This window comes from Sinohyriopsis cumingii, chromosome 10 (genome assembly GCF_028554795.1).
Source record: "Sinohyriopsis cumingii isolate HCF-2022 chromosome 10, ASM2855479v2, whole genome shotgun sequence".
NCBI classification, from domain to species: Eukaryota; Metazoa; Mollusca; class Bivalvia; order Unionida; family Unionidae; genus Sinohyriopsis; species Sinohyriopsis cumingii.
Genome location: NC_142970.1, coordinates 108,881,372 through 108,894,671, shown reverse-complemented (window position 1 = coordinate 108,894,671; position 13,300 = coordinate 108,881,372). Strand labels below are relative to the sequence as shown.

At 36.6% G+C, this 13,300-nt stretch overlaps 8 non-coding genes across 8 annotated transcripts; all 8 read right to left on the bottom strand.

Annotated features, from left to right (window-relative positions):
- Positions 1 to 584: 584 nt before the first annotated feature.
- Positions 585 to 658, bottom strand: Trnar-acg (transfer RNA arginine (anticodon ACG)). Its single transcript has one exon. It is a non-coding gene; the product is annotated as a tRNA-Arg (tRNA).
- Positions 659 to 2,208: 1,550 nt separating this feature from the next.
- Trnar-ucg (transfer RNA arginine (anticodon UCG)) lies at positions 2,209 to 2,282 on the bottom strand. Its single transcript has one exon. It is a non-coding gene; the product is annotated as a tRNA-Arg (tRNA).
- A 1,696-nt stretch (positions 2,283 to 3,978) lies between these two features.
- On the bottom strand, positions 3,979 to 4,052 carry Trnar-acg (transfer RNA arginine (anticodon ACG)). Its single transcript has one exon. It is a non-coding gene; the product is annotated as a tRNA-Arg (tRNA).
- Positions 4,053 to 5,602: 1,550 nt separating this feature from the next.
- Trnar-ucg (transfer RNA arginine (anticodon UCG)) lies at positions 5,603 to 5,676 on the bottom strand. Its single transcript has one exon. It is a non-coding gene; the product is annotated as a tRNA-Arg (tRNA).
- A 1,696-nt stretch (positions 5,677 to 7,372) lies between these two features.
- Trnar-acg (transfer RNA arginine (anticodon ACG)) lies at positions 7,373 to 7,446 on the bottom strand. The gene has a single exon. It is a non-coding gene; the product is annotated as a tRNA-Arg (tRNA).
- Positions 7,447 to 8,996: 1,550 nt separating this feature from the next.
- Trnar-ucg (transfer RNA arginine (anticodon UCG)) lies at positions 8,997 to 9,070 on the bottom strand. Its single transcript has one exon. It is a non-coding gene; the product is annotated as a tRNA-Arg (tRNA).
- Positions 9,071 to 10,766: 1,696 nt separating this feature from the next.
- Positions 10,767 to 10,840, bottom strand: Trnar-acg (transfer RNA arginine (anticodon ACG)). The gene has a single exon. It is a non-coding gene; the product is annotated as a tRNA-Arg (tRNA).
- Positions 10,841 to 12,390: 1,550 nt separating this feature from the next.
- Trnar-ucg (transfer RNA arginine (anticodon UCG)) lies at positions 12,391 to 12,464 on the bottom strand. Its single transcript has one exon. It is a non-coding gene; the product is annotated as a tRNA-Arg (tRNA).
- Between the last annotated feature and the right edge of the window lie 836 nt (positions 12,465 to 13,300).

The following is a 13,300-nucleotide window of genomic DNA, read 5'->3' as shown; positions in this document are numbered from 1 at the left end:
AGTAAAGTTGCTTCCGTGAGGTTGTTCATCCATAGCATCTATATATAACTTGACTCGTTTGATAATAAAAACTATAGTGTCCCAAATGTTAAAATCATAACAGTTCATTTAATGCACAAACGTCAAGAAATTGCGTCGATATCAGTTGGGTTAATCTCAGATGTCAGAACCTGAAGTCTGTAGTCAGGGATCACATCCAGTTGACCAGAGACTCGTTACCTGTCCACAACGGATTTGAGTGTGTTTGCTACTACTACAATTACTGCTACTGGGACTGTAATTATGCTCATGAAGATGATGAGAAATATGAGAATAAAGAATTCATGAAAACGTCTTTAAATTCTGTGACTAAATTGAAAAGTCTTACAAAATTAATTGAAGGGTAACAGGTCCCATGTACAAGATCATTTAGAAGTGATATGTGTAACAAGATTTGATAAAGTCTCAGAGGAGACTTTCTGGGAGTATACGAGATACCTTTGATTGGTATATAATGGGAATAAAAGTAATAACGAGACCTGTAAATATAATAAAAATCAGCTTTTAATTATAGACTTTATTTGGTGTGGATACAATTTTAATATTGAGCCCGGCAGGACTCGAACCTGCAATCTCCTGATCCGTAGTCAGGCGCCTTATCCAATTTGGCCACGGGCCCTTGTCATGAATGTTTGTTAGAGAGTATATTGGTGTGCTTTTGGTAATACTTCTACGACTATGACTATGGTAAGACTTGCTATTGCTTTACTGTCATGTTTGAGTATCGCTGCATGCGGGTTACAGCGGGATTGCAGCATATCCTTTCAGCGCTGATATCAAGCGTCAAATTTGAATCCAAATAACTCGTATGTAAACATAAATGTGGAAAGATAATATATTTCTGAAGCTCTGAAACGAACCAAAGAAATCTTGTCCCACTTATCACGGTGAATTTTCGAAACTGCAATCTCTGGTCAATTACTGAACAGGTTATATTTATCCGATGTGTTTAACAGTTGTCAGAATTAGGATCTAAGTTTGTTGTGTGCCTTTATGCTCCAATTGCCTTGGCACTAAATATCCTACTTTTGTTGTGGTGCCCTCAAGTACAAAACGAATCTAAATCAAAACCTTAATAATCTAACCGAATTGTTTTAAAAGTGACGGTAACGTTAACTCCTTGCTACTAATCCAATTCACGACATATCCAAATAGAAATTATGTTTTGAGGAAAATATATTGTTCTAGTGGGTCAAGAGGGATTCGAACCTGCCGTCTCCCTATCCGATGTCTGTCGCCTTATCCAATTTGGCCACGGGCCCTTCACATACAGACTATTTCTTAGGTTGGTTCGTGAATGTTACGGTTGGTACAACACTGCTTCTACTACCACTACTTAAACTGATACCACGACGACTACCAATGGAGTTATATTGCTAGTACGATGGACATAATAACGATTACGTCTACATATGCTACTAGTGTTTCTGCTGCTACTACCAACATTATGGCTGCTGTTAAAATTACGTATAAACCACTACCTATAATGGTAACGATTCTTCCTGCTGCTGCTGATTAAATCATTGTAAAGATACGAAAATGACCCGTTAAAATATTGGGCGAGAAAAATGATTGCTGTGTGAATTTTTGTGATGTACATGGAAGTTCGACTACGTAGTAGGTAATTGTTTTACTTATGGAATGCTAGATATAAATATACAATGTTTTGTACGAACAAAATTTAATCTGTAGGAATAAAAACATATCTTCGTATTGCATCGAATCAAAGCTGCAATCTACGGATTGAAACCGCGGATCTAATTTCTCATTATCTTGCTCACATGTGCACTTATTCATGTTTGGATTGAGATGATTTTACTATCGCCACTTCTGCAAGTGCACTGCTTTTGCGGATGATGATAATTCGCATGGTGATGGCAATGGTACAGTCATGAAGGGTCAGAATTTGCATGACTAAATCAGATTCGTTACCATGACATGGATGGATTAAAGGTTACTTAGACGAAAGAAATGGCAATGACAACGATCCTATGGAAGATTCGATTTTATGATCAAAAGCAAAGAAAGAGTTGACTATGTCTCTTTTCAAAATTTAAAAGTCTAATTTGTTCTCATTATTGGCACGTTTTATGTCAATAGAGATATTTATCTGTATGTTGATGCTGAGAATCAAAGAATTTTAATACGCAGTGGAAAAGATTTAACAAACGAGCCCGGCAGGACTCGAACCTGCAGTCTCCTGATCCGAAGTCAGGCGCCTTATCCAATTTGGCCACGGGCCCTTCACGAAAACACTTATTGGTTTATAGGTTAGTGTGGGTTCATTTCCTTGTTGTAGTTGTTGTACAAACCATTCTCCAAAATACATGGTTTGATGGAATAACCCTTATTAAAGCTACCAATACGGCTACAGTTGATAACGAAATGATGAAAATCGTAGTTGCGGGTCTGAAACAGATTTGACAACTACAAATGGCTAGATCAGATGTTATGTGACAAGTTTATCTATTTAAATTTATAACTAACTTGGATAATTTATGTTTCCCAAACTGATGCTTTCTTTTTACGCATTACGGAATTGCAGACTGCCTGCAAGATTTACTAACCCTTGAAATTGATGAACTTGTCGTGAAAAACTAAGCATCTCGGAAATTATATATTAGACAAGGGAAGTGCTCCAATAAGGATGGGCATTTTTACATTTTGTAAAGATTCGTATTTGCATTTGTATTATTTTTACGAACAATTCTGCTTAGTGTAATTAAGATCTAGAGATATAGTGGATAGACCTTAGGATGTCATGGAAATAAAGTAATGAGAATACGTGTATGAAACTAACGTATTGCTCTGAAGAAAGAGACTTGACCTCCGAGTTGCATGTCGTATGCAAAAGATCGACTATTGGATAGAACATCTATATCAGTGGGATACTGAGCGGCGATGATGCCGAGTGCAGTTATGATAAAAGCTTTTTGCTACATCTAATGTGAACTATGTTTATCTGTGCACAAGTGTAAAGTAGTCGTATTATTCCAAAAATATTATCTTAAGAGATTTCAATTCATTTGTAGATTGTTAGATAATATCTTTATATCTTCGATTTTCATATGCTGGAATAAATAGATCTACATAACATGCTGGACTGGACTCAAAGCTGCAATCTACTGATCCATCTTCAGGCACCTTGTTCAAATCAAGCATATTATTCAAATTGGGCCCGGACCAAGGATGCTTCCAGCACGTCGTGTGTATCTGCTTATGTGATTTACAACGATCAGTCCTGTTCAATGTTACTATGATCAAGAAATCAGTCGGGGTGTTTTGTTGTTTGTGTAGGGCTTATCCTTAAGTGACAATTCTAACCTGTTTATAGAAAGTGCTAGATAAATCTTTTAGTAAAGTTGCTTCCGTGAGGTTGTTCATCCATAGCATCTATATATAACTTGACTCGTTTGATAATAAAAACTATAGTGTCCCAAATGTTAAAATCATAACAGTTCATTTAATGCACAAACGTCAAGAAATTGCGTCGATATCAGTTGGGTTAATCTCAGATGTCAGAACCTGAAGTCTGTAGTCAGGGATCACATCCAGTTGACCAGAGACTCGTTACCTGTCCACAACGGATTTGAGTGTGTTTGCTACTACTACAATTACTGCTACTGGGACTGTAATTATGCTCATGAAGATGATGAGAAATATGAGAATAAAGAATTCATGAAAACGTCTTTAAATTCTGTGACTAAATTGAAAAGTCTTACAAAATTAATTGAAGGGTAACAGGTCCCATGTACAAGATCATTTAGAAGTGATATGTGTAACAAGATTTGATAAAGTCTCAGAGGAGACTTTCTGGGAGTATACGAGATACCTTTGATTGGTATATAATGGGAATAAAAGTAATAACGAGACCTGTAAATATAATAAAAATCAGCTTTTAATTATAGACTTTATTTGGTGTGGATAAAATTTTAATATTGAGCCCGGCAGGACTCGAACCTGCAATCTCCTGATCCGTAGTCAGGCGCCTTATCCAATTTGGCCACGGGCCCTTGTCATGAATGTTTGTTAGAGAGTATATTGGTGTGCTTTTGGTAATACTTCTACGACTATGACTATGGTAAGACTTGCTATTGCTTTACTGTCATGTTTGAGTATCGCTGCATGCGGGTTACAGCGGGATTGCAGCATATCCTTTCAGCGCTGATATCAAGCGTCAAATTTGAATCCAAATAACTCGTATGTAAACATAAATGTGGAAAGATAATATATTTCTGAAGCTCTGAAACGAACCAAAGAAATCTTGTCCCACTTATCACGGTGAATTTTCGAAACTGCAATCTCTGGTCAATTACTGAACAGGTTATATTTATCCGATGTGTTTAACAGTTGTCAGAATTAGGATCTAAGTTTGTTGTGTGCCTTTATGCTCCAATTGCCTTGGCACTAAATATCCTACTTTTGTTGTGGTGCCCTCAAGTACAAAACGAATCTAAATCAAAACCTTAATAATCTAACCGAATTGTTTTAAAAGTGACGGTAACGTTAACTCCTTGCTACTAATCCAATTCACGACATATCCAAATAGAAATTATGTTTTGAGGAAAATATATTGTTCTAGTGGGTCAAGAGGGATTCGAACCTGCCGTCTCCCTATCCGATGTCTGTCGCCTTATCCAATTTGGCCACGGGCCCTTCACATACAGACTATTTCTTAGGTTGGTTCGTGAATGTTACGGTTGGTACAACACTGCTTCTACTACCACTACTTAAACTGATACCACGACGACTACCAATGGAGTTATATTGCTAGTACGATGGACATAATAACGATTACGTCTACATATGCTACTAGTGTTTCTGCTGCTACTACCAACATTATGGCTGCTGTTAAAATTACGTATAAACCACTACCTATAATGGTAACGATTCTTCCTGCTGCTGCTGATTAAATCATTGTAAAGATACGAAAATGACCCGTTAAAATATTGGGCGAGAAAAATGATTGCTGTGTGAATTTTTGTGATGTACATGGAAGTTCGACTACGTAGTAGGTAATTGTTTTACTTATGGAATGCTAGATATAAATATACAATGTTTTGTACGAACAAAATTTAATCTGTAGGAATAAAAACATATCTTCGTATTGCATCGAATCAAAGCTGCAATCTACGGATTGAAACCGCGGATCTAATTTCTCATTATCTTGCTCACATGTGCACTTATTCATGTTTGGATTGAGATGATTTTACTATCGCCACTTCTGCAAGTGCACTGCTTTTGCGGATGATGATAATTCGCATGGTGATGGCAATGGTACAGTCATGAAGGGTCAGAATTTGCATGACTAAATCAGATTCGTTACCATGACATGGATGGATTAAAGGTTACTTAGACGAAAGAAATGGCAATGACAACGATCCTATGGAAGATTCGATTTTATGATCAAAAGCAAAGAAAGAGTTGACTATGTCTCTTTTCAAAATTTAAAAGTCTAATTTGTTCTCATTATTGGCACGTTTTATGTCAATAGAGATATTTATCTGTATGTTGATGCTGAGAATCAAAGAATTTTAATACGCAGTGGAAAAGATTTAACAAACGAGCCCGGCAGGACTCGAACCTGCAGTCTCCTGATCCGAAGTCAGGCGCCTTATCCAATTTGGCCACGGGCCCTTCACGAAAACACTTATTGGTTTATAGGTTAGTGTGGGTTCATTTCCTTGTTGTAGTTGTTGTACAAACCATTCTCCAAAATACATGGTTTGATGGAATAACCCTTATCAAAGCTACCAATACGGCTACAGTTGATAACGAAATGATGAAAATCGTAGTTGCGGGTCTGAAACAGATTTGACAACTACAAATGGCTAGATCAGATGTTATGTGACAAGTTTATCTATTTAAATTTATAACTAACTTGGATAATTTATGTTTCCCAAACTGATGCTTTCTTTTTACGCATTACGGAATTGCAGACTGCCTGCAAGATTTACTAACCCTTGAAATTGATGAACTTGTCGTGAAAAACTAAGCATCTCGGAAATTATATATTAGACAAAGGAAGTGCTCCAATAAGGATGGGCATTTTTACATTTTGTAAAGATTCGTATTTGCATTTGTATTATTTTTACGAACAATTCTGCTTAGTGTAATTAAGATCTAGAGATATAGTGGATAGACCTTAGGATGTCATGGAAATAAAGTAATGAGAATACGTGTATGAAACTAACGTATTGCTCTGAAGAAAGAGACTTGACCTCCGAGTTGCATGTCGTATGCAAAAGATCGACTATTGGATAGAACATCTATATCAGTGGGATACTGAGCGGCGATGATGCCGAGTGCAGTTATGATAAAAGCTTTTTGCTACATCTAATGTGAACTATGTTTATCTGTGCACAAGTGTAAAGTAGTCGTATTATTCCAAAAATATTATCTTAAGAGATTTCAATTCATTTGTAGATTGTTAGATAATATCTTTATATCTTCGATTTTCATATGCTGGAATAAATAGATCTACATAACATGCTGGACTGGACTCAAAGCTGCAATCTACTGATCCATCTTCAGGCACCTTGTTCAAATCAAGCATATTATTCAAATTGGGCCCGGACCAAGGATGCTTCCAGCACGTCGTGTGTATCTGCTTATGTGATTTACAACGATCAGTCCTGTTCAATGTTACTATGATCAAGAAATCAGTCGGGGTGTTTTGTTGTTTGTGTAGGGCTTATCCTTAAGTGACAATTCTAACCTGTTTATAGAAAGTGCTAGATAAATCTTTTAGTAAAGTTGCTTCCGTGAGGTTGTTCATCCATAGCATCTATATATAACTTGACTCGTTTGATAATAAAAACTATAGTGTCCCAAATGTTAAAATCATAACAGTTCATTTAATGCACAAACGTCAAGAAATTGCGTCGATATCAGTTGGGTTAATCTCAGATGTCAGAACCTGAAGTCTGTAGTCAGGGATCACATCCAGTTGACCAGAGACTCGTTACCTGTCCACAACGGATTTGAGTGTGTTTGCTACTACTACAATTACTGCTACTGGGACTGTAATTATGCTCATCAAGATGATGAGAAATATGAGAATAAAGAATTCATGAAAACGTCTTTAAATTCTGTGACTAAATTGAAAAGTCTTACAAAATTAATTGAAGGGTAACAGGTCCCATGTACAAGATCATTTAGAAGTGATATGTGTAACAAGATTTGATATAGTCTCAGAGGAGACTTTCTGGGAGTATACGAGATACCTTTGATTGGTATATAATGGGAATAAAAGTAATAACGAGACCTGTAAATATAATAAAAATCAGCTTTTATTTATAGACTTTATTTGGTGTGGATAAAATTTTAATATTGAGCCCGGCAGGACTCGAACCTGCAATCTCCTGATCCGTAGTCAGGCGCCTTATCCAATTTGGCCACGGGCCCTTGTCATGAATGTTTGTTAGAGAGTATATTGGTGTGCTTTTGGTAATACTTCTACGACTATGACTATGGTAAGACTTGCTATTGCTTTACTGTCATGTTTGAGTATCGCTGCATGCGGGTTACAGCGGGATTGCAGCATATCCTTTCAGCGCTGATATCAAGCGTCAAATTTGAATCCAAATAACTCGTATGTAAACATAAATGTGGAAAGATAATATATTTCTGAAGCTCTGAAACGAACCAAAGAAATCTTGTCCCACTTATCACGGTGAATTTTCGAAACTGCAATCTCTGGTCAATTACTGAACAGGTTATATTTATCCGATGTGTTTAACAGTTGTCAGAATTAGGATCTAAGTTTGTTGTGTGCCTTTATGCTCCAATTGCCTTGGCACTAAATATCCTACTTTTGTTGTGGTGCCCTCAAGTACAAAACGAATCTAAATCAAAACCTTAATAATCTAACCGAATTGTTTTAAAAGTGACGGTAACGTTAACTCCTTGCTACTAATCCAATTCACGACATATCCAAATAGAAATTATGTTTTGAGGAAAATATATTGTTCTAGTGGGTCAAGAGGGATTCGAACCTGCCGTCTCCCTATCCGATGTCTGTCGCCTTATCCAATTTGGCCACGGGCCCTTCACATACAGACTATTTCTTAGGTTGGTTCGTGAATGTTACGGTTGGTACAACACTGCTTCTACTACCACTACTTAAACTGATACCACGACGACTACCAATGGAGTTATATTGCTAGTACGATGGACATAATAACGATTACGTCTACATATGCTACTAGTGTTTCTGCTGCTACTACCAACATTATGGCTGCTGTTAAAATTACGTATAAACCACTACCTATAATGGTAACGATTCTTCCTGCTGCTGCTGATTAAATCATTGTAAAGATACGAAAATGACCCGTTAAAATATTGGGCGAGAAAAATGATTGCTGTGTGAATTTTTGTGATGTACATGGAAGTTCGACTACGTAGTAGGTAATTGTTTTACTTATGGAATGCTAGATATAAATATACAATGTTTTGTACGAACAAAATTTAATCTGTAGGAATAAAAACATATCTTCGTATTGCATCGAATCAAAGCTGCAATCTACGGATTGAAACCGCGGATCTAATTTCTCATTATCTTGCTCACATGTGCACTTATTCATGTTTGGATTGAGATGATTTTACTATCGCCACTTCTGCAAGTGCACTGCTTTTGCGGATGATGATAATTCGCATGGTGATGGCAATGGTACAGTCATGAAGGGTCAGAATTTGCATGACTAAATCAGATTCGTTACCATGACATGGATGGATTAAAGGTTACTTAGACGAAAGAAATGGCAATGACAACGATCCTATGGAAGATTCGATTTTATGATCAAAAGCAAAGAAAGAGTTGACTATGTCTCTTTTCAAAATTTAAAAGTCTAATTTGTTCTCATTATTGGCACGTTTTATGTCAATAGAGATATTTATCTGTATGTTGATGCTGAGAATCAAAGAATTTTAATACGCAGTGGAAAAGATTTAACAAACGAGCCCGGCAGGACTCGAACCTGCAGTCTCCTGATCCGAAGTCAGGCGCCTTATCCAATTTGGCCACGGGCCCTTCACGAAAACACTTATTGGTTTATAGGTTAGTGTGGGTTCATTTCCTTGTTGTAGTTGTTGTACAAACCATTCTCCAAAATACATGCTTTGATGGAATAACCCTTGTTAAAGCTACCAATACGGCTACAGTTGATAACGAAATGATGAAAATCGTAGTTGCGGGTCTGAAACAGATTTGACAACTACAAATGGCTAGATCAGATGTTATGTGACAAGTTTATCTATTTAAATTTATAACTAACTTGGATAATTTATGTTTCCCAAACTGATGCTTTCTTTTTACGCATTACGGAATTGCAGACTGCCTGCAAGATTTACTAACCCTTGAAATTGATGAACTTGTCGTGAAAAACTAAGCATCTCGGAAATTATATATTAGACAAGGGAAGTGCTCCAATAAGGATGGGCATTTTTACATTTTGTAAAGATTCGTATTTGCATTTGTATTATTTTTACGAACAATTCTGCTTAGTGTAATTAAGATCTAGAGATATAGTGGATAGACCTTAGGATGTCATGGAAATAAAGTAATGAGAATACGTGTATGAAACTAACGTATTGCTCTGAAGAAAGAGACTTGACCTCCGAGTTGCATGTCGTATGCAAAAGATCGACTATTGGATAGAACATCTATATCAGTGGGATACTGAGCGGCGATGATGCCGAGTGCAGTTATGATAAAAGCTTTTTGCTACATCTAATGTGAACTATGTTTATCTGTGCACAAGTGTAAAGTAGTCGTATTATTCCAAAAATATTATCTTAAGAGATTTCAATTCATTTGTAGATTGTTAGATAATATCTTTATATCTTCGATTTTCATATGCTGGAATAAATAGATCTACATAACATGCTGGACTGGACTCAAAGCTGCAATCTACTGATCCATCTTCAGGCACCTTGTTCAAATCAAGCATATTATTCAAATTGGGCCCGGACCAAGGATGCTTCCAGCACGTCGTGTGTATCTGCTTATGTGATTTACAACGATCAGTCCTGTTCAATGTTACTATGATCAAGAAATCAGTCGGGGTGTTTTGTTGTTTGTGTAGGGCTTATCCTTAAGTGACAATTCTAACCTGTTTATAGAAAGTGCTAGATAAATCTTTTAGTAAAGTTGCTTCCGTGAGGTTGTTCATCCATAGCATCTATATATAACTTGACTCGTTTGATAATAAAAACTATAGTGTCCCAAATGTTAAAATCATAACAGTTCATTTAATGCACAAACGTCAAGAAATTGCGTCGATATCAGTTGGGTTAATCTCAGATGTCAGAACCTGAAGTCTGTAGTCAGGGATCACATCCAGTTGACCAGAGACTCGTTACCTGTCCACAACGGATTTGAGTGTGTTTGCTACTACTACAATTACTGCTACTGGGACTGTAATTATGCTCATCAAGATGATGAGAAATATGAGAATAAAGAATTCATGAAAACGTCTTTAAATTCTGTGACTAAATTGAAAAGTCTTACAAAATTAATTGAAGGGTAACAGGTCCCATGTACAAGATCATTTAGAAGTGATATGTGTAACAAGATTTGATAAAGTCTCAGAGGAGACTTTCTGGGAGTATACGAGATACCTTTGATTGGTATATAATGGGAATAAAAGTAATAACGAGACCTGTAAATATAATAAAAATCAGCTTTTAATTATAGACTTTATTTGGTGTGGATACAATTTTAATATTGAGCCCGGCAGGACTCGAACCTGCAATCTCCTGATCCGTAGTCAGGCGCCTTATCCAATTTGGCCACGGGCCCTTGTCATGAATGTTTGTTAGAGAGTATATTGGTGTGCTTTTGGTAATACTTCTACGACTATGACTATGGTAAGACTTGCTATTGCTTTACTGTCATGTTTGAGTATCGCTGCATGCGGGTTACAGCGGGATTGCAGCATATCCTTTCAGCGCTGATATCAAGCGTCAAATTTGAATCCAAATAACTCGTATGTAAACATAAATGTGGAAAGATAATATATTTCTGAAGCTCTGAAACGAACCAAAGAAATCTTGTCCCACTTATCACGGTGAATTTTCGAAACTGCAATCTCTGGTCAATTACTGAACAGGTTATATTTATCCGATGTGTTTAACAGTTGTCAGAATTAGGATCTAAGTTTGTTGTGTGCCTTTATGCTCCAATTGCCTTGGCACTAAATATCCTACTTTTGTTGTGGTGCCCTCAAGTACAAAACGAATCTAAATCAAAACCTTAATAATCTAACCGAATTGTTTTAAAAGTGACGGTAACGTTAACTCCTTGCTACTAATCCAATTCACGACATATCCAAATAGAAATTATGTTTTGAGGAAAATATATTGTTCTAGTGGGTTAAGAGGGATTCGAACCTGCCGTCTCCCTATCCGATGTCTGTCGCCTTATCCAATTTGGCCACGGGCCCTTCACATACAGACTATTTCTTAGGTTGGTTCGTGAATGTTACGGTTGGTACAACACTGCTTCTACTACCACTACTTAAACTGATACCACGACGACTACCAATGGAGTTATATTGCTAGTACGATGGACATAATAACGATTACGTCTACATATGCTACTAGTGTTTCTGCTGCTACTACCAACATTATGGCTGCTGTTAAAATTACGTATAAACCACTACCTATAATGGTAACGATTCTTCCTGCTGCTGCTGATTAAATCATTGTAAAGATACGAAAATGACCCGTTAAAATATTGGGCGAGAAAAATGATTGCTGTGTGAATTTTTGTGATGTACATGGAAGTTCGACTACGTAGTAGGTAATTGTTTTACTTATGGAATGCTAGATATAAATATACAATGTTTTGTACGAACAAAATTTAATGTGTAGGAATAAAAACATATCTTCGCATTGCATCGAATCAAAGCTGCAATCTACGGATTGAAACCGCGGATCTAATTTCTCATTATCTTGCTCACATGTGCACTTATTCATGTTTGGATTGAGATGATTTTACTATCGCCACTTCTGCAAGTGCACTGCTTTTGCGGATGATGATAATTCGCATGGTGATGGCAATGGTACAGTCATGAAGGGTCAGAATTTGCATGACTAAATCAGATTCGTTACCATGAGATGGATGGATTAAAGGTTACTTAGACGAAAGAAATGGCAATGACAACGATCCTATGGAAGATTCGATTTTATGATCAAAAGCAAAGAAAGAGTTGACTATGTCTCTTTTCAAAATTTAAAAGTCTAATTTGTTCTCATTATTGGCACGTTTTATGTCAATAGAGATATTTATCTGTATGTTGATGCTGAGAATCAAAGAATTTTAATACGCAGTGGAAAAGATTTAACAAACGAGCCCGGCAGGACTCGAACCTGCAGTCTCCTGATCCGAAGTCAGGCGCCTTATCCAATTTGGCCACGGGCCCTTCACGAAAACACTTATTGGTTTATAGGTTAGTGTGGGTTCATTTCCTTGTTGTAGTTGTTGTACAAACCATTCTCCAAAATACATGCTTTGATGGAATAACCCTTGTTAAAGCTACCAATACGGCTACAGTTGATAACGAAATGATGAAAATCGTAGTTGCGGGTCTGAAACAGATTTGACAACTACAAATGGCTAGATCAGATGTTATGTGACAAGTTTATCTATTTAAATTTATAACTAACTTGGATAATTTATGTTTCCCAAACTGATGCTTTCTTTTTACGCATTACGGAATTGCAGACTGCCTGCAAGATTTACTAACCCTTGAAATTGATGAACTTGTCGTGAAAAACTAAGCATCTCGGAAATTATATATTAGACAAGGGAAGTGCTCCAATAAGGATGGGCATTTTTACATTTTGTAAAGATTCGTATTTGCATTTGTATTATTTTTACGAACAATTCTGCTTAGTGTAATTAAGATCTAGAGATATAGTGGATAGACCTTAGGATGTCATGGAAATAAAGTAATGAGAATACGTGTATGAAACTAACGTATTGCTCTGAAGAAAGAGACTTGACCTCCGAGTTGCATGTCGTATGCAAAAGATCGACTATTGGATAGAACATCTATATCAGTGGGATACTGAGCGGCGATGATGCCGAGTGCAGTTATGATAAAAGCTTTTTGCTACATCTAATGTGAACTATGTTTATCTGTGCACAAGTGTAAAGTAGTCGTATTATTCCAAAAATATTATCTTAAGAGATTTCAATTCATTTGTAGATTGTTAGATAATATCTTTATATCTTCGATTTTCATATGCTGGAATA